The sequence below is a fragment of the Harmonia axyridis genome, chromosome X (assembly GCF_914767665.1).
Source record: "Harmonia axyridis chromosome X, icHarAxyr1.1, whole genome shotgun sequence".
NCBI classification, from domain to species: Eukaryota; Metazoa; Arthropoda; class Insecta; order Coleoptera; family Coccinellidae; genus Harmonia; species Harmonia axyridis.
Window position 1 is genome coordinate 7,967,288 of NC_059508.1, and position 24,716 is coordinate 7,992,003.

At 33.8% G+C, this 24,716-nt stretch overlaps 1 protein-coding gene and 1 long non-coding RNA gene across 4 annotated transcripts in view; both read left to right on the plus strand.

The window, feature by feature from the left end:
* Positions 1 to 24,716, plus strand: part of LOC123685865 (hemicentin-1-like) — a 318,649-nt gene that overhangs the window by 137,742 nt on the left and 156,191 nt on the right. The window lies entirely within an intron of this gene.
* LOC123685866 overlaps positions 2,647 to 24,716 on the plus strand; it is a 68,394-nt gene continuing 46,324 nt past the window's right edge. The window contains exon 1 of the long non-coding RNA XR_006748360.1: positions 2,647 to 2,795. This is a non-coding gene — a long non-coding RNA (uncharacterized LOC123685866). The remainder of the gene's footprint in view (positions 2,796 to 24,716) is intronic.

Here is a 24,716-nt window from a genome sequence, read left to right on the forward strand (position 1 = left end):
AAAAAGCAGAATTCCCAATGCAATTCACCAAACCACATAACGGAATCATACATGAAGTTTAACGGTTCAACAAAAATCGATTTAGTTATACAAACATGAATATATCTTGCCTAATTTCCAGTTTATTAGTTCTATGAGCTGTGTATCAAAGCTATTACACGTTTCTATGTTCATAACACCGTTGTAAATTTAAATAAACGTTGAAAGTCTAGTGCTTTGCTCAATTTGTGATTTGATCATGGTCCTTAATAAATGTTGTTCTTTTATAGTCAATTAACTATGACGTATGTTCTACTGCAGAAATTATTTTTCGTTTTCTGACGTTAACGGTCTGCATGATTTTTATAACTATGTGATTTAATGTTGGTTTGTGGTAGGGCATTCTGAGCTTCAAGAGTATACCTTCATTCGTTTATGAGGGAGATATTCGAATGAGTTCATTAAGTCAGAGAAATTCACTGCATAATTGCGACAGTTTGACACATTTAAAATAGGTAATCTTAAATTACCTACCTAATCGTTCTTTATAGCAGCCACACTGAGAGAAGTGTTTATTTGATATTATCGAAAATGCATTATAGTTAATAAATCATTTATTAGATATATGGACAAACAAATATTAGTTTCATGGAAATAAATAATTTATTTGAAATCCCACCAATAATCATCTTTTATTATTACACTTCATTTATTTACGCATAACTTATATCAATAACGCTGAAGAAATATCCATTTGAAGGAAATAAATATAGTTGAGGTTAATATATCATTGAGTAATAATTAATAAACCTTATTTATATGTAATTTATATGTAATATGCTGAATAAAAAAAAATATTTCAATTCAGTAATGGTTAAAGTATTTCTTAGATAATTATTTTGGTTGTTACTATCAATCAATTGTTAGGGTCTGAAAAGAACCGTTTGCCAAATTAGGTAATTTTTTAGAGTTCATATTGAGGGTATCCGGGATTGAACCCTAGTCATCTTGATCGCATCTGTTTCCTCTAACCACTGTTCTGCCAACATCACTAAAAACTAAGCAGGTACAAACGATCTAAACCCAATATTCAGTACAGATGTGCTAAGCGGCGTTCAATAAGCCCATAGTAATACAGATTTTATTTTTAAAAGGGAAATTCAAATCAAATAAAAGTTCAGAGACAGATCCTTCAAGGAGATGCGCTTCTCTTTGAGGGATATGTCCTTAAACTTTTCCACAGATTTTATCACTAGAATTATGTTAGTTTGTTAATTATCCATAAATCCTAAATTCTGAGTGAATAAATTATTGAATTCTTGTAAGAGTTTATTTATAAATAGCAAATGTTCGTTAACTACCAGTTGAAAATTTGTTGATAATGAATTTATGTTATTTGTGGAATTAACGTAGGTTCATATAAATTATTTATAACCGAAATATATTAAATATTATCAAATACCTTTGGAAACAAATATTTCATTCTCTATTGGTAAATTTTCTTGAATGCATAATTTAACTCATAATGAATATATCAAATATAAATCTGCCGTAATAGTTGTGAATAAATAACCTCCAAATAAGTGCTTTATTAATAAAAAATATGGATTTCTCTCAGTGAAGTGCAGTGCATAAGTACCAAGAAATTGAATAATATAATAGGTCAGTTAAATAAGGAATCACGTGCATAATTCATTCAACTATCATTTTATACCGTCCTCAGAAAGAGTTCATAAATAAAACGATTAGATTCAATGATTTCCATTTGGTTGAATACTAAATTATGAAATGAGGTTTATTTTTATAACGATGTCATTACTGCAGGAATATGAATGGAAGTCTATTACTTTTCCATTACGTTCAAAGTTATTTTCGTCGAGAAACTTTATTGATGACAATTGGATTATTTCAAAAATAGGGACAATTTTCCGTTGTCAAATGATTCTTATTCGAACATAAAGTGGACTTCATTTAAACTTCCATTTTCTAATAACTAATTCATTTAACTGAATATTCATTTTTGTGGGATCGTTTCATTTTATTGCATTTTCTGTTATTTTCAGTCTTTTTTTCGTGATCGATAATTGTTAATGTATACAGTGCGTTAGGCTTCCATTGCTGCCAAACCTGACGTTTTAGTAATTTAATTGAAAAGCATTCCCTTTGTACTTTCAATGCTGCATCTCAGGAAATTATTTTCTAATATATACTACTCATTTGCTGAGTAATTTTATTTGGGAACACCCTGTATATTAGAAAATAATTTCCGGAGATGCAGAATTGAAAGTACAAAGGGAATGCTTTTCAACTAAATTTCTGAGACGTCCGGTTTTGCAGCAACGGAAGCCTAACGCACTATTGCAGGACCCTGTAGATGTTAACTCTGCCTATTTTCATTCTATCACCAAGAAATATTCTTGTTCGCTTAACAAGAGCAGTAAAAATGGTGACGATATGCAAAATTGATTTCAAATACGTATGGAAGCTCTTCATTTCGAATGCTTCATCGGTGAACCGCATTATGAAGATATGATTCTGTTTGAATATATGTGTAGATTTGATCCCATCCTAATGTACACAAATAGCCGATAAAACCAAATATTTATAGATATTTGTAGTAATCCGTTTAGTGCGAACACAAGGCAGGCAGTATACTAAACAAGCAGATATGGGAAAATACTGTGAATGATATCGGTGTTTTAGAGCTCTTGCATGAGATCCTTCGATGGGCCATTCTGCTAAAACACTCCTTTGAATGAATTGTCTTTTTTATTGAGCCAGTAACGGAGTAGTGCAATGAAATGGATGGACTGAAGGTAAGAATTCGTTCAATGGGATAAGCAAACTGATAATTTTTTTCGGGTTCTATTTCCTAACAGAAAAGAAACTCGATTTATATATTATTGTGAAGTTCATACCCTGATTCTTACTTCAAATGTTTGAGATATTCATTCCTTAATTATATTCCATGAAAGTGTGATGAGTCGGAAAAGGGAGGAGTTCAAAAGTACAAAATGAGAAATTATACTTGAAAATATTTATTACTTCAACACTTTCGATTGAACTCAGAGTTCATAAGATATACATATTTATGAGAGAGTTACTGGTACAGAAGGATGCTTTTTTACCGATTTGATAATTTGAATTGTCGGATTTTATAGTTTTCAAAATATGTAAACAAATACAAATGAAATAGTAATCAACTATATCAAAAATCGGAGTTTGTAATAAATCCAACTGCTTTATGAGTAAGATCAATATTTTAGCTTGATAGATCGAACATTGACATAACATTAACTAATATAATAATAATATAATATATTTATTGATCCCTTAAGACATACAAAATGCATAGGATAAGTCAATTGGAAAAAGAGAAAAATAAATTTTCTGAAACTAATTCTACAAACAAAAAACTTAATTAAGCTGTGACAACATACTTGTCATCCAGATACTCCTTAACATTATAATAACATTTGTTATGTAAAATACATTTGATAGTTTTTGTAAATTTTATTTTATTGAGCAACTTAACAGTATTAGGCAGATGATTGAATAATGTTATGGCCTGATATACTGGAATAATATATCTATATGCATAGTATAAGGAATGGAAAGGAGACAAAAAGTCTTGTCGAAAGCTAAAAATTAAAAATGAAGACGTAAAAACGTATTTGAAATTCTTGCATGTGGTTGAAAAAGATGGTTAATCAGAGGAACGTTTGAGAGTGTTTCACTCATCCTGAAAAGTGATGGGATCTGCAAAACGCTGAGGAGAGAGGAGGATTTGGCAGATCACGCGGAAGCCACGTGGTATAAACCCTGTTTAAAATTTATCTCTTGTTGTTTTATATTCATTTATGGCCCGAGTTGAATTGAAGGAGTTAAAAAGATTCCTCAAAACTCCCTATTGGCAATAGTCAACTGCTCCTTCATTTTCCCAAAGCAAGCTTCTAGGTTGCCATGTGGTGGTCTGTTTATTACACTTACTTGAAAATCCATGCTTCGCATTCAAATTTTCCTTCCATTGCGAGTTTCTTGCCATTTATTTTTTCGTAGGTTTTCCAGCCTTCTGAACGAATTCTTTCCACCCCTCATTTTTCCATTCATGAGCTTGGTAATCATCGATTCTCGCGAAAGGCTCTTCGCTTTTTCGATTTAAGAATTAATTTAGTTAGTGAGGAAAATTAATTTGAATTTTCCAGAATGTTAACGCATCTAAAAGGAAATGAGGTCGATTGATTCGAGATTAATTAAATTCAATTAATCTTTTTTCTCCATCGACAACTACGAAGTTTGATTTTTCCCGATTTGTGCTACCAAAGCTTTACGTTCCATCTTATGAATAATCGAAACAATTCTTGGAGAATTATTGAAGTAAATTTTTCGATCGAAATTCATTCTCAATTCTTGCTGTCCTTCAAGTCATTCATTCTATCGTCCATTATTTCTGAATGAAATGAGATTTTGACTCGAATCCGTGAATATCGAAAGAAATTAGTATTACCTTCAGAAAAAATTTACTTCAATTCGATTGAAAAACTTAATTTTGTGTTGAATTCTCAAATGTTGGAGTTGAATTCATGCCATCTTTCCTTCAAAGCCATTCACTTGCTTCAATTGACTGATTTATCAGGGATTAATGAATCCATTCTTGGATTAATTGAATTTGGTGACCTAATCTCAATCAAAGTCGTTTTTTTACGCCCATTTCATGAACAGATCCTTGCTTCCGCTATTTCTTTCCGAAATTCTAGGCTTTATTGTGAAAAACAGGTTATTCATTTATGATTCCAAGTATTGTCCATCGTTGGCCACTACTTTCTCCCTTCGGGCAGCGTACGAATCCGTACGAAAAAACTGGTCATCTTTCGAAGCGATCCACGAATCGATCCAATTTTTTTCTTCTTCATAAGACTGGAAGTGATGGTTAGTCAGGCTGTATGCCATTGATCGAAAAAAGTGATAGTCCGAAGGAGCAACGTCTGGAGAATTCGTCGGATGGGGTAAGTCTTCCCATTTCAACGTTGAGGTCGAGCATTGTCATGCATCATTTTATCATGTCTCTCGTTGCATTGTGGCCGTTTGCCTTTCATTTCCCAGCTCAAACGCATTAATTGCGTTCGATAACAATCGCATGTGATTGTTTTAGTCGGTTTTAACAACTCTTAATGCACTACACCAAGCTAGTTCCACCAAATAGTGAGAATGACCTTGGAACCTTGAATATTCGATCGACGTGGAAGCATGGACAGTATATCCCATGATTTTCTGCGCTTGTGATTATCGTAATAAACTCATTGTTCGTCTTTAGACACAATGCGATGCAGAAACCCCTTCAGTCTTTACCTTACAAGCAGCTGTTCACAAGCAAACAAATGCCGTTCAACATATCTCGGCTTCAACTCGTACTGTGAACAATTTCCTTGTTTTTGAATCATTCCCATAACTTCCAGGCGTTTTGATAATGGCTTGTTGTGTCACTCCCAATGATCCCGCCAATTCTTGTTACGTTTGACACGAGTATTGATCAAATAATGGCTCCAATTCTGCATTTTCCAAACCTTCTCTCTTCGACTTCAAAACCACCGTTCTTGAAGCGTTGAAACCGCTTCTTTCTCTAATAGCGGCCACAGCATAGGTATCTGAGAGCATTCGAAGTGCCTCAGACACAGAGTTTCTCATATTGAAGCAGAAGAAGAATTTGGCTCGAAAGCTGACATGTTTAATCGAGAATAATGTCATGATGCAGACACAAATCGACTAATATGTCGATGGCGTTATGTTAACAAATCCCCAAGATTTAAAGCTACAGCCATCTATTACAAAGCAGCGAAAGCAAAGTTATACACCTAATATATATATATATATATATATATATATATATATATATATATATATATATATATATATATATATATATGTGAGCTCCAAGGGCGCAATTAGTGCATGAATGGACCTCTTCATATCTTTTTTCGATCTTATGAACATTTTTGATTCATTCGTCAATCAATGAGCTGTTCGTGATGTAAGATTGAAGAGTTAATTCATTCTTCTATTGTCAATTTGGAAGGAAAACGACTAAAAATCATGTGAATTTCTGATGCAAAGAGGTGTATCTCTGCCCCGACAATATCTATTGCCTGAAACCCCCGTCAAGTTTTTGTTGAAGCACCCTTTGTACATGAATCGCATATGTGAACTGAATTTTAATCCTGTGACAAATCAATCGAGAGGTTTGTCCTCAGAATATGTATTGGAACATTTCCGTGATTTCAAAGCAATTCTCATCCTACCATTACTGAAGCTGAATACTTGCCGAGATGTACATATAAATCGAACTCTATCAGTTCGTCAGTTCAACAAGCGATATTCCGCTGTTGAAAATAGTCCTACATCAAGACATGGCTGATAAAGGCTATGAATCACAAGCCAACACTTGGTTTTTGCAAGCACGTCCCGATGCATGAGTAGGGAACGAGGAAAAATCCAACAGGATAATCTGAAATCAGGAAAATGCCATGAGGATTACGTCCCGAATATATATATCTGAAAGTTTTGGTCGAGTATGTCCCACAGAGTTTGGACGTTTGAGGTTATCGATAACCCTTTTCGGTTTCCTAATTTCACGTTATCCGAATTTGAAACTTGGAAATTCCTGATAATAAAATTCTTTCACGCAACTCATGTTGATCTATACCAACTGACAAAAAAACTGCAACACCCAGAAGGAGCTGTACAAGTTTTAAATTCTTCTTGGTAAAACATAGATAGTATAGCAAGGTGATTGAAATTTGTAGAAAAAAAACGAAGGGTTTACAATATTTTCTATACATTTGTTGATAATGTGTTTATCCACCGCGATAATCTATACACTCCCCGACACGTCTAGGCATTGATGCAATAAGATGGTCTATTTTTTCTTGAGGGATACTATCCCAAGCTACCTGTAATTCATGTCTCAGAGCCTCCAAAGTCCGTGGGGACTGGGGTGAATTCCCGAGCCTTCTAACCATGATATTCTAAACATTCTCTATGAGCGAATGATCGGGGAATCTGGGTGGCTATGGCGAAAAATTTACATGGGTTGCGTCGCGAAAGTTTAAACTAACTCTGGAGACATGAAGTCGGGCATAATCTTGCTGAAATATTAAATTCTCGAGCCGCTCAAGGTGAGGGAGAACATACGGCTCCACTATTTCTTGAAGGTAACGCAGCGCTGTCGTACCACCTTGAGTAAAAACTAAAAGTGACCTACTTGCATGTGCAATAGCACCCCATACCCTAACGCCTACTGTCCGGTGTACATGACGCTCAGCATCAAACTGAAGTGCACGTCTTTCTCCCTGTCTAACCCTTCTGCGGCCATCTTGTGCACCCAAGGTGAATCGAGATTCATCAAAACAGACGACCTGATGCCATTCCACATTCCAGTGTTGACGTTCTCTGTAATCGTTGCCTCCACTATCTCTCGAAGGTACTCTTCTTCGATTTTGAGCATTATCAAACCACGCTTGACAACATCTCATAACATTAATTGGATTTCTTTTCGTAGGTACCAATTATTCGACCTCTTCCAAATTCACATAGCTGGCGATAAATTCTGCGTACACGTGCTCTAGGCATTTTAACAACAACTAAAGATCGACTTTGGATTTCGTCGAACTGGTGGTTTGTTGTCAAATTTCAAAAAAAACTGGCAAAAAACGATTACAATATTTAAGTAACAAAAATTGTTCAAATGAAAAAACTTTCATGATTTTTTTTTCCAAATTTAATCATTTACTCCTTGCTGTGCTATCTATGTTTTAACAAAAAAATTTCAAATTGAATCAGCATCTTCTGGGTGTTGCAGTTTCTTTGTCAGTTAGTATATAAAATGAGATACTGTTTTAGTAACCACACTTCAATCTAACGAATCTGCGTTTAGCGTACGTTTCGACAATTAAATCTTCATCTTCAGAAACTGAAAGTTAAGAAACCAATATGCTCTTCATATTGAATAGCTCTCATAGCCTAATTAATTCATCATAATGAAAATCCATCGAGACTAAAGACTCAATACGTGTGAAATTCGATTCATTAACTTAATTGAGTACCAACCAATTATTATATACATTGAAATAATACCATATTCGATATACAGGCGAAACATTAAACTAGCATGATGCATTCGCTTAGTTGGCCTATTTCGTAGGACCATATTATGAAAACTAATGAGCATCATACAATATCCTATTTATAATTCACAAATTACTCATTCATTAAAGCTCGTATGATGACATTTTTGTTTTCCAATATCCCTATATCAACAGGTCTGTGAAGTTTACAAGAAATTAATCATTAATTTATATATTAACACATGGATGTCAAGATCGAACATATGAACTGAAATATTTGCATTTTAATTGACATATTTTCCTTCTAAAATATGAATTTCATCGACGAATAGGTACCATAGAATAATATTGCAATTGGAAACTATTTTTTGTATCCCCAAAGTGATCACAGAGCTTCCTATATCTCTTGGGGGAAAAAGGGTTAGAGAGAAATCAATATATTGATTGTATCAGTGAATTTGTACCACAGAATCGGTCTGTAATCAAGGCCATTTTCCTTCAGCTAATCACTAGCCAATTTCAGGTGTTTTACCTGTATTCAACTCCATTATCAGATATCCTAAATGATAAAGCAGTATCTCATCTTCAAATTGCAGATATTTCCTATTTTATAATTTTACAAACACTTTATTTTTCCTCAGTCATCATTACTTTTCATCGAAGTCTCCATTTTATATTATCTATCTATGGAAATCATCTCGCTGAAATGAGGGTAGCTTTGCATCCACTGCATTTTCAAAGATGATAAGAATGACCATAGAAACTCGAAAAACCTTAGTCGTAACTAAATTAATAACCTGAAAGCACAAACTTGATTATCTACGAAAAAGTAATGATCTTCGAACTGAAACTACAAATCATTCCACAGAAATTTCGTTCACATTAGACGCACAGATTGTTATTCACTTTTTTGACGTTTATTAAAATTAATTCAGTCGTAAACGTCTGCTCTTGTGATTTTATTGAGAAAATCGACGTATAATGATGGAAGACGTAGGTATTTTGATTTCTCAAATATTTCCACAAAATTCTTTCAGCCCTTCGTAATAATATTTTTAGATTTATCAGTTTTTTCCGAGAATAATGAGAAAGATTGATGTGGCTTTTCCTTTGTTGTCGATTCGAATGAAAAGAACGCCTAATCGGATTAAATGAAAATCCTTTCGTTTGAAACAAGTTAAGAACCACTAATTATATGTTTTTCATTGTTACAAAGTGGTAATTATAAATAATACTATTACCCAACCATTTTAATTGAAATCGCAAAATCTTCGATCAACTGAAACAAACCTCAAACCATCCCACTTCTATGTCCAACACACAGATCGTTACTTACTCTGTGTCTGACATACATGTACCTAAATTAATTCAGACGTAGACGTCAGGTTTGATGATTATATTGATAAAATTCACGTTTTGTGATGAGAAACGTTCGTATTTTGCTATCCCAAATGTTTTCATAACATTGTTCCATAATGATATTTTCAGGTATTTAGAGAAATTATTAAATTGAATTGAATCTCTTGTTGGTTTGCATGAGACGAACCAATAATCTGAATAACTAAAAATTTGTTGCTGAAATCGAGGTAAGACGTATTTTTATACATTTTTCTTTGTTATTTGGAAATAATAATACTCAATATTTATAATTCAAATTATATTATCAACAATAGCCCAATACAAACCACAGAAATTTCTCTTACATCTAACGCACAGATTTTTATTTACTATCTGACGTTTATTGAAATTAATTGGGACGTAGTTGAGAGGTTTGCTGGTTTTTATTGATAAAATCGACGTAAAGTGATGAACAACTTAGGTATTCTGCTTTCCTGAATATTTCCACATTATTTTAGTAATATTCCATAATGACATTTCCAGATTTTTGAATTTATTACCGAGAAACTTATTGAATGGTTAAATCTTTTACTGTTGAATCGAATGAAATGAACCAAATAGCTAATTTAACAAGGATATATGTACTTGACTCAACGAAGGTAAGAGTTATTATATGTTTCCCACAGTATTGATTCATTGATTGAAAACTCAGTAATCATAATTTGAACGATGATTTCATCGTGAAATATAAGAATTTACTTCAGAAACAAGTATTCTGATAAGCTCTTGTTTCCATTCGATGTTCCTTTCATGAGATATCAAAGAAAATTCTAAAGAAGCGTATGAGAGAAATATATCCAAGAAATTTTTGGATTTATTGCACATATCAACAATTCAAAAACGATGAATCAGCTGATAATATATAAGAATTCTCTATGATCGAAGCAACACCAAATGTTCATTCAACTCATGTATTCGTTTATAATGAAAATTATATAATACAATACGTACCTATCTCAACATCAGTTTATGCTCTAATAAAGAATTCTTTCATTTTATCAGAACTGAGGTCAACGAAAAAATATTATAACCAACATTGCATACTAAAGTAGCGATTAATAATTTCCAACATTAAAATGCCAGCAAAGTAGGTTGAATAAACTATCAAGCTACTATATTAATGAGAACGATCGATGATTTAGTTTTTCTACTTTTCAACTTCAACAGGATAAAATATTGTTTGTTTTGAATTGTTAGTTTTCACCGTCGAACTCATTCTCAATTGAAATAATACACTGTTCGATAGAAAAATATTCAGTCATTCAGAATGCTAACAATGCGAATAAGTATAAAAAAACTGGAATATGTGTATGAGAAAGTAGTTGAAAATGAGACCGTTTAATAGAATATTTTTTTGATTCGGTTCCTTTCTTATTAGGTCCTTCATCAGGATCTTACTTCGTATTCAGGTGATCGATTACCTTCAGATGTATAGCAGAATGAAAATATCATATAAATAATAATTATTATAACATATAAAGTCCTGACCCCACATGGTCAAAAAATTTTCAGAATATTCAAGAAAAAGTATTTCGTGGGTAATTAGTATTCGAAGACGTTGACAGAGCTAAAATAGGTATTTTATATGGCTATTCCCAAAATTTATCCACATGTTCTATGAAATATTAGTCCTCAAACGCTCCGATATAGTTCTGTTAGAGTCTGCCATGTTTTTTCCATTGAAACATCCGAAACTCTGAAAGGAAATATGATAAGAATATTCTGCTTTCTCCTTCATGAACTTCTTCAAGGTTGGCATGGGTATTTTATCTCCCAGTCATCGATTCCTACCGAATGAAACTGACCTGAAACAAGACTTCCGAAAAAAATCAGCCAATTATTCGAATTCCTCTCTATTCTGGAGAAAATGAGGGTTCCCGAACAGGCGAAATACGCCTTTGGTTCATTCGATCCACCTTGTGATGACGTTTGCTCAGCAGTCTCATGAATTGAGTTTCATTCGAACTTTGGCTGCTCATCTCCAGGGCACAATTCGTAATGGAGATCTTGTTACTGTTTAATCTAAGGCTTCAGACCATACGTCCTTACCAAAAACTACCTTAACAACAATCAACTTTTTCGATCACGTCAACCACGAACAGATATTAATTTGATTAGGCATTTTAAAGTTGAAACCCCCTTGCCAATTTCATCGATTTGCACTAAGGCTCCTAAAGAACCTAAAGAAATGGGGCACAAAATATACTGATCTACAAGAGTTAGGGATTACGTATTCAATCGTTTTGAAAAGTATGTAAGCTTCGAGAAAATCGCTGTAAAATCATTTACAACTCAATAACAACTTGAATCGATCCAATTAAAATCAGTATGAAACATAACGTCAATCTGGTCGCCTTTTTTCTGAAGTTTGGTTTTTTGCATATGCTTCATTAATGTTCTTATTTTGAAATGGAGTCAGTTTATCAACGGCAGGTTGTTGTAGCGGAGAGGCTCCAAGTCAGACAAAGTGTGATATCTCGACTTTAGAATAGGTTCAGGGTGACAAGTTCCGTGTTGGAAAGACCAAGGCTTGGTGGGCGACGAAAAACAACACCTGCTCAGGATCGTTTCATCACCGTTTCGGCGAGAAGAAACCGTGTGAATGCTACGGAATACTCTTCAAAATGCAGATGGGGTCCAAGTTTCCATCGAAACCATCAGACGGCGTTTGAGAGATGTGAATCTAGGTCCATTAAGAGGAGTTCCATTAACACGTGACCATAAGCATCGAAGACTGGAATGGGCAAGGCAACATATCAATTGGAACGATCATTGGCGTAGTGTGCTTTTCACTGATGAATCCAGATATGGACTATTTCTAGATTCTCGAAGAATAAGGGTATGAACAATCCCACGCATACCCCGTAATCGTCGCTATGTCTAAGAAGTTCATCCATTCCGAGGGGGTGGTGTTATGATATGGTTTGGGATATGTTTCAACGGGCGTACAGATCTACACATTTGTCCTGGGAATATGACCGCCTCACACTATAGGGAGCATGTCATCGACAATGTTGTGCCAAATTTTCACGCTACTATTGGTGAAACTTTTCAATTTCTAGACGATAACACTAGACCGCACCGTGCAGCCATAGTTGAGAATGCGCGCAAAGAGCTTGGTATTCCACATTTACCAATACCTCCGCACTCACCAAATTTGAATTGCATAGAACATGCGTGGGATATGCTCCAAAAAAGATTAGATAATCATCAACCTACCCCAGAATCTTTAAATGATCTGAGAGAGCTTCTGCCCCGTTCATGGAACCAAATTCCTGAAGAAATGTTCAACAACCTCGTGTATGTAATGCCCGTGGAGGCCATACATTGTATTGATAGTCTTAAAATGCTTGAATTCTCTGAAAATAAAATGTCGTTATTTTACTCGATTTTTCTTAACCACCCTGAAATTAATTTCATTTTCTGCAACTCGAAATCATATTAATATGGATTTTCATCACAAAAATCTCATTTAAACTATAATTTTTCGCAATTTGAGTCAATATCCCTAACTCATGTGGAGCAGTTTATTATTTCCATGAAGAAACGATTTTTTATTAAGCTGGACGCGAAACATTTTGAACGTTTCTGGAAAATTAGCGATTGCAAACGACGAACTATCCAGATCGAAGTAATAATGGTCATTCGAAAAATCACTATCCCCTAGTGGAAAAAATATCAAAATGAATTGGCTGTTGTTTTCCCTGATGGATTCGTGATTGATTCCATGCAGCGTCGAAGTATACAATTAAAAGCTTCCGAGGTCATCACTACCAACAGTAGTCGGTTTTGAAGTTCCGGCAATCATTATTTTGAACTGGAGTCCTGTTACTGAAAATAATTGAACCGATACATTTCCTGTTGTGGGCTGAACCCGATGGTTTTCCACTCATCATTCATTCGGGAAAACGGCAAATCTCAATTATATCCTTCCTCCAGGTTTTCCGAGAAAAAAATGTTTGAGAAATCGAATATTTCTATAATGAATACTATTCAATCGAATACTTTTATCTTTATTCTTCAGAATTGATCTCAGGAATATTCGTCTAACTATTCGTTTTTTGAATATTTTATTTTCCCAATCAAATCTGCTTCAAAATGTCAGGAAAGAACTCCAGATCTCACCCCTTTATTTTATCTTGTTCTGTTTTAATATCGATATGCACTGTGTCCGTAAAGTATGGAACAAATTCATTTTTAGCTCAACAGACCATTTTAAGAAATAATCCTGAAACACGTCGATTTTTTATTTCAATTTACCGTATTTTGAAATGATAATTCAATATACATGGTGAATTACTTTCGAGTAATGACGTCACCGTCATTTTTTTCAAATGGAGCACCCCCATTTCGTCTCAATTTTCTGATTACTCTAGTTGAGCTGATTCCAAAAATGTATCACATGCTGATTTCAATTGGTAGAGGGTGGACAAAAATACAATAGTTTTGTGTGTGCTCATAAAGTAACGCGTAATATTCTTTATTAGTCAAATAACAATATTATCAAAAATACTCATTGTCTAGCGGCAATTGCTATGTATGTAACACCCTGTAGTTTGTTACATTTTTAGATTAATAAAAATGAGCTGTTTCCAAACATGTTTGATACTTGTGGTCTAGCAGACAGAATATGAAAGAAATTATTTCTTATCACTTTAAAAAAAACATAGTCATCTAATTTTTTGTGAAATGTTATTATTTATTTAGTAATTTATTGATGTTCAATGACAGTTTAGTAGGTACTACAATATTTTTGGTATTCGTGAATGTTTTAATTATGGCTTAGATTTAATTTATTATTTTTGTCCACTTTGTGCTAATTGAAATCAACATGTGATTCATTTTTTTAAATCAGCTCAGCTAGAGTAATCGGAAAATTTAGACAAAATGGGGGTGTTCCTTTTAAAAAAATGACGGTGACGTCATTACTCGAAAGTAATTCACCCTATTTATTAGATTATTATTTTAAAATGTGGTAAATTGAAATGAAAAATCGACGTGTTTCAGGATTATTTCTTAAAATGGTCTGTTCAGCTAAAAATGAATTTGTTCCATACTTTACGGACATTAATGACTTGATTCGTGGGATGCCTAGGCGTATAATTGATTGAAAGAATCATTGGTTATACGGACTATTGAATTCTATTCAATTGTGGAATAACTATAATTAATCAAAAATGAATAATCGATAGATTCAGATTTTTTCTCATTTTTCCTATTTTGTCTCATCCCGCATATCTGCTGAAGCCTGAGGACAGTCCATTCTGCAGTCGTTGTAGGGTTACTAACACAGTTGAACACATTCTCTCAGATTGTAAACAATATGAAGGTACGAGATCAGCCTTTTTGTGGGAAAAAAGCTTAAAAGCGATACTTTCGGAGGAAAATGCTTCACCCTTGATGGCATTCCTTAGAGATATAGGTATTCTAAAAAAAAGTCTAGTCATTGACACTTTTGTGATAATTTTGTTTGTTTCCTCATTCGTTTGTTTTTTTTTATATATTGTCATCTACATTTATGTCTATACCGTACTAGTATACCAAAGATGTTTACCCTTGTGTATATATATATATGTATGTATATATGTGTGTATATGTACCCATTTGTGCGTAAGTGTATTTTTTTTAAGTCTGAGATAAGTACTAATGGTGCTTAATGGTCTATGATGCCTACGCACCAATAAATAAAATTTCTCTCTCTCTCTCTATCTCTCTATTTCTCTCTCTCATCCTGCATAAAGCATAGAGTAACAAACAAAGACTTTTGAGAAACCTATGGGGGCCAAGACTTTTGACGATGTGTTGTATTCGGCAGTGTCTCAGAAAGCACCTGCACATGCACCGCATGTATCAAACAGGATCATGAATTGAATCTGAACGTAGCACAAAGAATGCCGAAAATTCGATTTCTCACGTGCAGGGCCACCTGCAGAAAGAGAAAATCCTCCCAGCTAAGGACTCCGTATCTTCTGTTTGCATTCTGGTGCACTTTTGGGGATGGAGCAACGCTTGTTGAAACGATGGAGCTATATCGTATACGTGTCTTGTGTTCCATGAATAAATTCGCGGAAAATCGACTATGGAAATCTTTAGACCATTTTCCCTTGAACGAAGTTTTATGAGCTCGCAAAATTCCAACATGGAAAGAATGTAGAATTATGAGCCTTCTCCATATGCCGGCGAACATTTTGCAATAAAACCGTATTCTGGTTATTCTGACAATTCTATAACCGGAACGTGGCCTATGTGAAATTGTTGAATTTCCTTGGAAGTTCGGAGAATACCGAAGTTTGAGAGAACTGAGTGCATTATCGATGAAATTATTGCGAAATTTTCATCGATTTGGATTCTCACAATAGAAGAGTGTGCAGATGTTCATAGATTCGACTGAATCTTATACTAGGAGAGAATGTTATATTTCATTACTATTAGTTGATACTCCAAACTCCATGGGCGTAGGAATGGGGGTACTGGGGGTAATTACCACCCTAATATTTTCAAAATATAAAATTTTAGAAATCTCGCAAAGACGAAGAACGAAAATTTCTTCATGAAATGAATCAATAATAATCATTTTACTTTCCTCCGAAATAGACACGTCAGTAAAAAATCGAACCCCTTGACGGTTTATGAGTTTATTATCGCTTTCAAGATGAGTACTTTTATTGCCTTACGAGCTCTTCTTTTTCCGAGGTTTATTATTTTCCTTCATCTAACCGCTTTTTCGGTATCGCCCCTTATTCGCCATCTGTAATTTTTGCATTCGTCATCAGTATACATTTACTTGTTGTTTTCGGTTTTTTGTAACATTCTCGTCAAAACATTTCAATATAGAGGTGGTTATCAAAGAACTGAACTGGGTAATTCGCATCGAAAAATTCTCTGGGCGTATTGTACAATTTATTGTGTTTCATTCAAATTGCAATTTTTTTGTGAAGACATCAGATTTGAATTGACTATATCTACAGGGTGTTCCTAAATTGGAGGTACAAATGAAAATGACAGATTTCTCGGATCATTTCAAGAATAATAGTCCTATAACATGAGTCTGCAAATGCTTTGTTTTTGAGATACAGATGTTAAAGTTCAAGTTTTTTCTCATAGCACCTTCCTTTCACAAAATATTCAACTGGAATTGGCATAGATATTCCAATTTAAAGTGTGATCCCATTTTTGTGATATCCTAATTTTGAAGCCAAATCTACAGGGTGAATTTTTTCTGCAAGGGTTTTCGCTTCTTTCCTCCCGAATTATTTTTTGTGGACCGCTGGTAGTCCAAAAAAATTCAAGAAAAAACTCTGGTTCAGTTCTACACTTTTTTGTTTGTTGTAGTTTTGTCGTATATGCAATCGATTTCGAGAAAAAAATTCAAACAGCTCTCTATAGTTTTTCTCAGGAAAATCCAAATTATTATAAAGATCCAGTTAGTTAGCTATGATAAATAAATAAATTATAAGTTTTGGTACTTATCTATCAACTCTGTAGCGAAGATAAATACAGATTCGACTACAAAAAACACACTGTATCACGAAAACAAAGCGTTTGCGGGCTCATGTTCATGGGACATTTTATTTTTAAAATTATTCAAGGAATCTCTCATTTTCCTTCGATACTTCAATTCAGGAACACCTTGTATAAGATAAGAACAATCGAATTGGTCAAAAAAAAAATTATTTCGAGTAGTTTGGTTCAAACTTCGATATCAAACCTCTTTCTCCAACATTATAGATATGAGTAAACAACGTCGTCGAAAAAATGTTTTCGATTACCCCCACCCAAAAAAAAGATCTACGCCCTTGCCAAACTCTCTTATGACGGATTCATTTATTATCTGACAAATTTGTGAAGTAGAAAGCAGTTTTGCCAACCAACATTTTCCAATGCAAATATCGTATAACTGTTTTCATGGAAATATTTCATTAATTTCAATCACGCCAATTTACAATTTCCAAGCTCCTTATAGCTTGAAAACAGTTGAACTTATGAGGTTGGAGTTTCTCAAATAGCGGGCCGAAAAATGTGCCATTCATTTTTTTCTAGTTCAAAGGGATTCTGAGATCGCTCACTAGACAACAAATTTGGGACACCCGATACTTATGCAGGGTGTTCCTAAATTGGAGGTACAAAGGAAAATGAGAGATTCCTTGGATGATTTTAAGGAAAAATCCTTTAAACCGCAAACGCTTTGTTTTCGAGATACAGGGTGTTTCTTGTAGTCCTACTTCATTATGATGATTTTACCAGTTTATTTAAGGGGTTTAACGGAGTAACCTCGGCTAGACTTTGTCCCTATAATTGCCAAAAATAAAAACTCTATCAGTAATTGAGTAAGATAGAGTAAATATGGACCAAAACTTCTGAATAATTCATTCATTACAGCTTACTTACTGGATGTATATGATAATTAGGATTTTCCTGAGGATTACTAGAGAACTGTTTGAAATTTTTTTCCTCTGAATCGGTAGCATATCCAAAAAAGATACAAACAAACAAAAAATATACTATTTGACCAAAGTTTCTCTTAAATTTTTCTAATTTGCCAGTTGTCCACCAAAAAAAGTTCTGGAGGAATGAAGTGGGCATTATTCCAGAAATAATATCACCCTGTAGATTTGTTTACAAAATTACCATAGCACATTATGAAACTTCAGATTGAAATATCTATGCCAAATCGTAGTTGAATATCTTGTGAAGGGATGATTTTATGGGAAAAAAACTTTAAAAAACATCAAACTTCAGGACCCTGTACAACAAAAGCTTTTTCCTAAAATGATCCGAGAAATAATGCATTTTCGTTTGTACATTTGGGAATATCCTGTATATTCCCGCTCTAGAGAAGATCGATAGAAACATTGTGAATGTCTGTCTGTCGGTTCCATCAGAAAGTGAACTCAACGCCATGATCGTCCAACGATTCGGAAGTGACGGAACCCTTTCAGGAATAATTTTAATCATACACGCCTACCCTCAGAATTAAGCTATTTCATTAACATCAACGCCCAAACGCTTCAGAGATCTTCCTTCCAAGAGCAGGTGCTAGGCAAAGAGTACATAATATATCTACGATGTGGTAATTTCAACTTACACAATGTGTGAGCTCCACTGAATTCATTGTTGTCTGTAATCTGTCCAAAGTAGGTTTTGTATGATGTCGCAAAAATTTCAAGTCGAATTTCGTATTATGAGAATTCCACTAAATGACGCAAAATATAAAATTCCATAGTAGTCCTATGTTTGAGAGTTGAAATGCAATTTCGTTGAGAATTTTTCTCCTTGTGTTTGACTTTTTTCTGAAAGTATTCAACCTTGCTTATTCAATGCGGTTCGGTGAGTGAATTAGATTTTCAATGTAAGAGAATTTAAAGAATGCGAATGTAGTAGAAGAAATGAAGCATTTCTTCGAAAACCCACTTTCTGTAATGATATTTGCTTGGAAAACATCTAACACAAATTCTATTTGTCAATAATAGTAATAACAGTAATATATTTAATTTTTGATTCGAAAATGCATTACGAATTCAAACAAATGAGACCTTTCATCACTCACTCATCAAATTATTTAACAACTAAATCAAACCAATTATAGCAGAATCAAAATTACAATTTAATATTGAATTTAACATTCAAATGAAATGCACTTCATTAGATTTATTCTGACAATGGAAAATTTGTCTTTGGTATTAGCAAATGGAATCAAATATGCTGCAAATGAAATTCTCTCTGAAATTCTCATTAGACGAGATGTTGAATAACTCTAATTTCATTCGAATGTAATGCTTGTTCAAATAGAACAATAACTAAATGAATACCTATATGTGCAATGATATTTTATTGAAGCCTGAAAATATACCAGTCTTTTTTTCAACGAACAATAGATTTCATGATTTTTATGACAAAAGGGAAAAAACCAGAAATCCTTGAAATACCATTGATATTTGTATTAATCGGATATCATCCGCTATCAATGCTTTGTCTGGATGAGCCATTGCTTCAAAGCATGTTTCCTATTCCACCGAATTCGAATTAAAAAAAAATTGTTGAATTCGCATAAAAAATCGTTGCTGTTTAACCTCATTCAGTTATTTATTCATTTCATGTTGGGATGTGAACGAACTAATGGAAAAATTCATTTGATTCCAGAAAAAAAACATTAGAAACTATCATCGAGAACCTTTTCAGACTCAAAATACCTACCTACATCTCTCATATCGACGAAAACTGACCAACTGAACCATTCGTTAAAAATAATGTCGAGTATCCCAGTCTCCTACTTGGAATATTGGTATCCAATTGTCATTCAAGCTCACACTAATATTTACCATTCAAAAATATGAAAATGAATGGGGTGTATTTCATTTTCCTACCATCTTCCAGTTGTCATATTGAAATATGAAGCCCCAGAGTGGAAAGCTATGCATCTATCCAATGAAGGCGTTTTTATTATCTTAAAACTACATTTTGAACAATTTCAATGCGGTTAATATTTGACCAATTGAAAAGTCCCCGGTCTGATACACAGATAGAGGTGCTAGTATTAAATCCATAAGATTTTTTTTAGGTTCTAACTAAAAATCATATGGATTCAATAGTAGCAATGAAGTGAAGTTGATCGAAATGGCAGACATTGTGAAGATATCATCTGAACGTCTACATCATATCATTCACGAATATTTGTACATAAGAAAGCTATATGCAAAATGGGTGCCGCGCGAACACACAATCGATCAAAAGCAACGTGTCAATGATTCTGAGCAGTGTTTAAGTGCAATAAACCTGAATTTTTGCGTCGATATGTAACAATGGATGAAACACAGCTTCATCATTTCACTCCGGAGTCCAAACGACAGTCAGCTGAGTGGACTGCACACGATGAACCTAATCTAAAGCGGGGAAAAATACAACAGACAGCTGGCAAGATTATGGCATCGGTAACCTGGGATGTGCAAGATGTAATATTCATTGATTACCTCCAAAAGGGCCAGACCATCAATAGCGATTTTTATATAGCGTTATTAGATCGTTTGAAGGATGAAATCGTTAAAAAGAAGAATAAAATGGTGCTGTTTCATCAAAACAATGCGCCGTGTCACAAATCAATGGGAACAATGGCAAAATTGCATGAATTGGGTTTCGAATTGCTTGATCCATCGTATTCGCCAGATCTGGCCCCTAGCGACTTTTTCCTGTTCTCAGACCTCAAAAGAATACTCGCTGGAAAGAAATTTAGCTCCAATGAAGAAGTAATCGCCGAAACTGAGGTCTATTTTGAAGCGAATGACAAATCGTACTACAAAAATGGTATCGAAAAGTTGAAAGATCACTATAATCGATGTATCGCCCTCGGAGGCAACTATGTTGAATCAAAATCGAATTTTTCACAAAAAAATGTGTTCTATTATGGAAGACCGGGGACTTTCAAATTGGCCTGTTATATGTAGCAAGATGTAGAAGATGAACTTAATTAATTTGAAGGATTATATAGCAGAAGACAACTGTGCTAAAAATTAAATCTAGAAGATGCCCGCATTCTCCAATTGGTTACTGATGAATCAAATCATCATGAAACGATTTCAATATTCGTTATTATTTCGGAAATAAGACCAAGTCCAGCAACAAGATGAATAGCTGTTATAATATAGAAACAGGAAATGTAATGGGCCACAGCTTAAAGTCATTCACATGCATTCAAATTTATCGCTGTTGCAAATCCGTTTAGAAAATATTGCCAGGTTCGGCCACAACCAGAATGTTTTCGAATATTTCATCGTAATTACCATAATCCCATATCAGTATACCTACTGAATAGCCGTTTTGATTTTCCTCTGAATTGTTATTCCTGAAAATTGACATAAGGATCTTCTGAAATTCCTGGACTAAATTCCTAATATTCATTTCGGAGAGGAATTCATATACAATTATGCTGAATTGATTTCAATATGAATCCTCATTCAAACACAACTCCGTTGAATAATTCTTGTTGATTATTTGTTTGTTGATATTCCATTTCGAATTGAATTATTATTTAGTTAATTTTCGAATATCTACTGAAATGCCTCAATTTATTTTGTTGATATTTAATTTACAATTGTATTAGTTGATAATTTTTGAATATCTACTAGCATTGCGTTATATGGTGAAATATACACTGTGTCCAAGTATGGAACAAATTCATTTTTAGCTAAACAGACCATTTTAAGAAATAATTCTGAAACACGTCGATTTTCGATTTTAATTTACCGTATTCTAAAATTATAATCTAATATACAGGGTGAATTACTTTCGAGTAATGACGTCACCTTCATTTTTTTAAATGGAACACCTCCATTTTGTCTCAATTTTCGGATTACTCTAGCTGAGCTGATTCCACAAATGTATCACATGTTGATTTCAATCGGTACAGGGTGGACAAAAATACAATAGTTTTGTGTGTGCTCATAAAGTAACGCGTAACATTCATTATTAATTAAATTACCAATATTATCAAAAATACTTATTGTCTAGCGGCAATTGGTTTGAATGTAACACCCTGTAGTTTGTTACATTTTTAGATAAATAAAAATGAGCTGTTTCCAAACATGTTTGGTACTTCTGGTCTAGCAGACAGAATATGAAAGAATTTTTTTCTTATCAATTCGAAAAAAAAACATAGTCGTGTAGTTGTTTGTGAAATGCCTTTATTTGTTTAGTAATTTATTGGTGTTCAATGACAGTTTAGTACTACAATATTTTTGGTATTCGTGAATGTTTTAATTATTGCTTAGATTTAATTTGAAGTAGAAATGGGGTTGAGTGTAAAACAAAAAATTTAAATACTTGTGATGATTGGGTATGGAGACAGATCGCGAACTCAGATGGCAAATGCTGATACAGCATTAGATGTTCTACTTATGTGCGTAAAGTAAGTAGACAAAATGGGGATGTAACATTTAAAAAAAATGTGAAAATGTAAAAAAAAAAATGACGTCATTACCCGAAAGTAATTCACTCTGTGAATATAGAGAGTTAATCTAATAAGATTATTATTTCAAAATACGGTAAATTAAAATAAAAAATCGACGTGTTTCAGGATTATTTCTTGAAATGGTCTGTTTACCTAAAAATCAATTTGTTCCATACTATGTGTTACTTAGGAAGGCTTCAGATTTTCTAGTTATTATAAGATGCTAATTTACAAACGTTCGAAATAACGCTGTGGGATTAACAGATTAACAAGTTTATTTGTTCTCGTGAAATAATCACGGCATACTCATATAGTCTCTGTACGTTAATTAGTATAAATTACCTGACAAAGACGGAAGCACTACAATGTAAGTAACCTGCTGCAATTTCTGAACAAACAATGAATAGATAAAACCACAGCTATGTGTGTAACGAAGTGGTGAAACGTTGTGAAAATAGAATTCGAGGAATATTATTATTACGATATGAAACCATGATGTGGTTAACCGATTCCCTGATATTACAAATACTTATTCGAATGTAAGTGTGGTTTTAGATTGTATGCGAGCTTTTAACAGATGCAGAGCTATTACAATACCCAATTTGACTATTTGAAATTATATTGGGAATGGATATTACCAGAGAAATTCAATTATAGTATTGTTTACGAATTGATTGATCTCATCATTCAGAGCGTTTGTTAAAACGATATTGACATAAATCGACAATTATTAATCTGTTCATTCATCTGTATTAGTAACCGACATAATTAATTCTAGCTCTTATTGAAAATATATACTCACTGACAAAGAAACTGCAACACCCAGAAGGAGCTGTTTGAATTTTTTTTTTTTTGTGAAACATGGTATAACAAGGCGTAAATGATTGAAATTTGGAGGAAAAAAACGAAGGGTTCACAATATTTATTTGATAATTTTGTTAATAATGTGTTTGTCCACCGCGATTATCTATACACTCCCCAACACTTCTTGGCATTGATGCAATAAGATGGTGTATTTCTCCTTGAGGGATACTATCCCAAGCTACCTGCACTTCATGTCTCAGAGCCGCCAAAGTCCTTGGGGGCTGGGCTAAATTTCCAAGCCTTCTACTCATGATGTCACAAACATGCTCTATGAGCGAAAGATCGGGGGATCTTTGCGGCCTTGACAAAAGATTGTTCTCCTAACCACTCACTAGTATAAGGGTATGATTGACTCTGGAATCAACGAGCTTTCAAAATCTGTTGACTTCACGTCAGTGCTTTTCTGATTTCATCCAGGAAATCTGAGAGGAAAGGTTTTCCACTGATTTATCGTAACAACTCGATTTTTAGCTCAAACAGAGTGGAAAAAGTTGTCTTAACATTTTAAATAATCTACATTTTTTGAATTTTGAAAAATTTTTTCTTTATCATTCATCCCAAAACTTGAGGTTAAACCAAGGTTTATGCATCCAAGAACGACTTCTAACTGAAAGACACGTAGCTTTAAGTCGAGATATATCTGAAAGACGAAGTTGCGAGGGAAATTGAATTTTTGTTTCAAAATGAGAATCTAGAAACTGGGAAATTCCTGAACTGAGATATAAAGCGGATTATTTCATCAAACTCGTTATATCAGTTGTATCTAGAGTTGAGATTCAGATGCATTTTTTTTTCCACGATGGCATAGAGATAAAAACACAGTTTTGCGGTCGTCACCCAGGCAGATGTTTTCAAGTTTGAGTGTATTCCTGGGAAGCGTGAAAAACTTGCGAAATTTCTTTTTTTCTCCCTTCACTTTCCGGTCCAACGAACTTTCCGGGATGAAAAAACATGGCTTAATCTCCTCTGTTTGCATTCAGTTACTGAAAGTTTCAATTCCTTATAAGCTGGGAACCGAACTTCGATCTGGAAAGGAAATTCGTAAATGAAATTAACATCTTCACTGTCAAAAGTAGCGGAAATGGCAAAGGGGAAATTTGTTTTCGATTCAATTCAGATGGAGGTATAACTAGAGAATTGTGACAATTGATTCTAAGGAATTCGCTGTCACCGTTTACCATATTCAATCGCACTTTCATCAGCATCATCTCAGAACTATCTACTTTCCCTCATTTCCTAATTGTTGGATGAGACAATTTCTATTAAGGAATGGTGAGAGACTGAATTCGGTTTTTATTGACAATATTGTGATTTGATTTGAGAATCAAAATTGATTCTTTATTGAATAAAAATAAAATTCTCTGGCAATGGGTTTAGCACTCTTCCTCTTCCTCTTCTTCAACTGCAAATTTAAT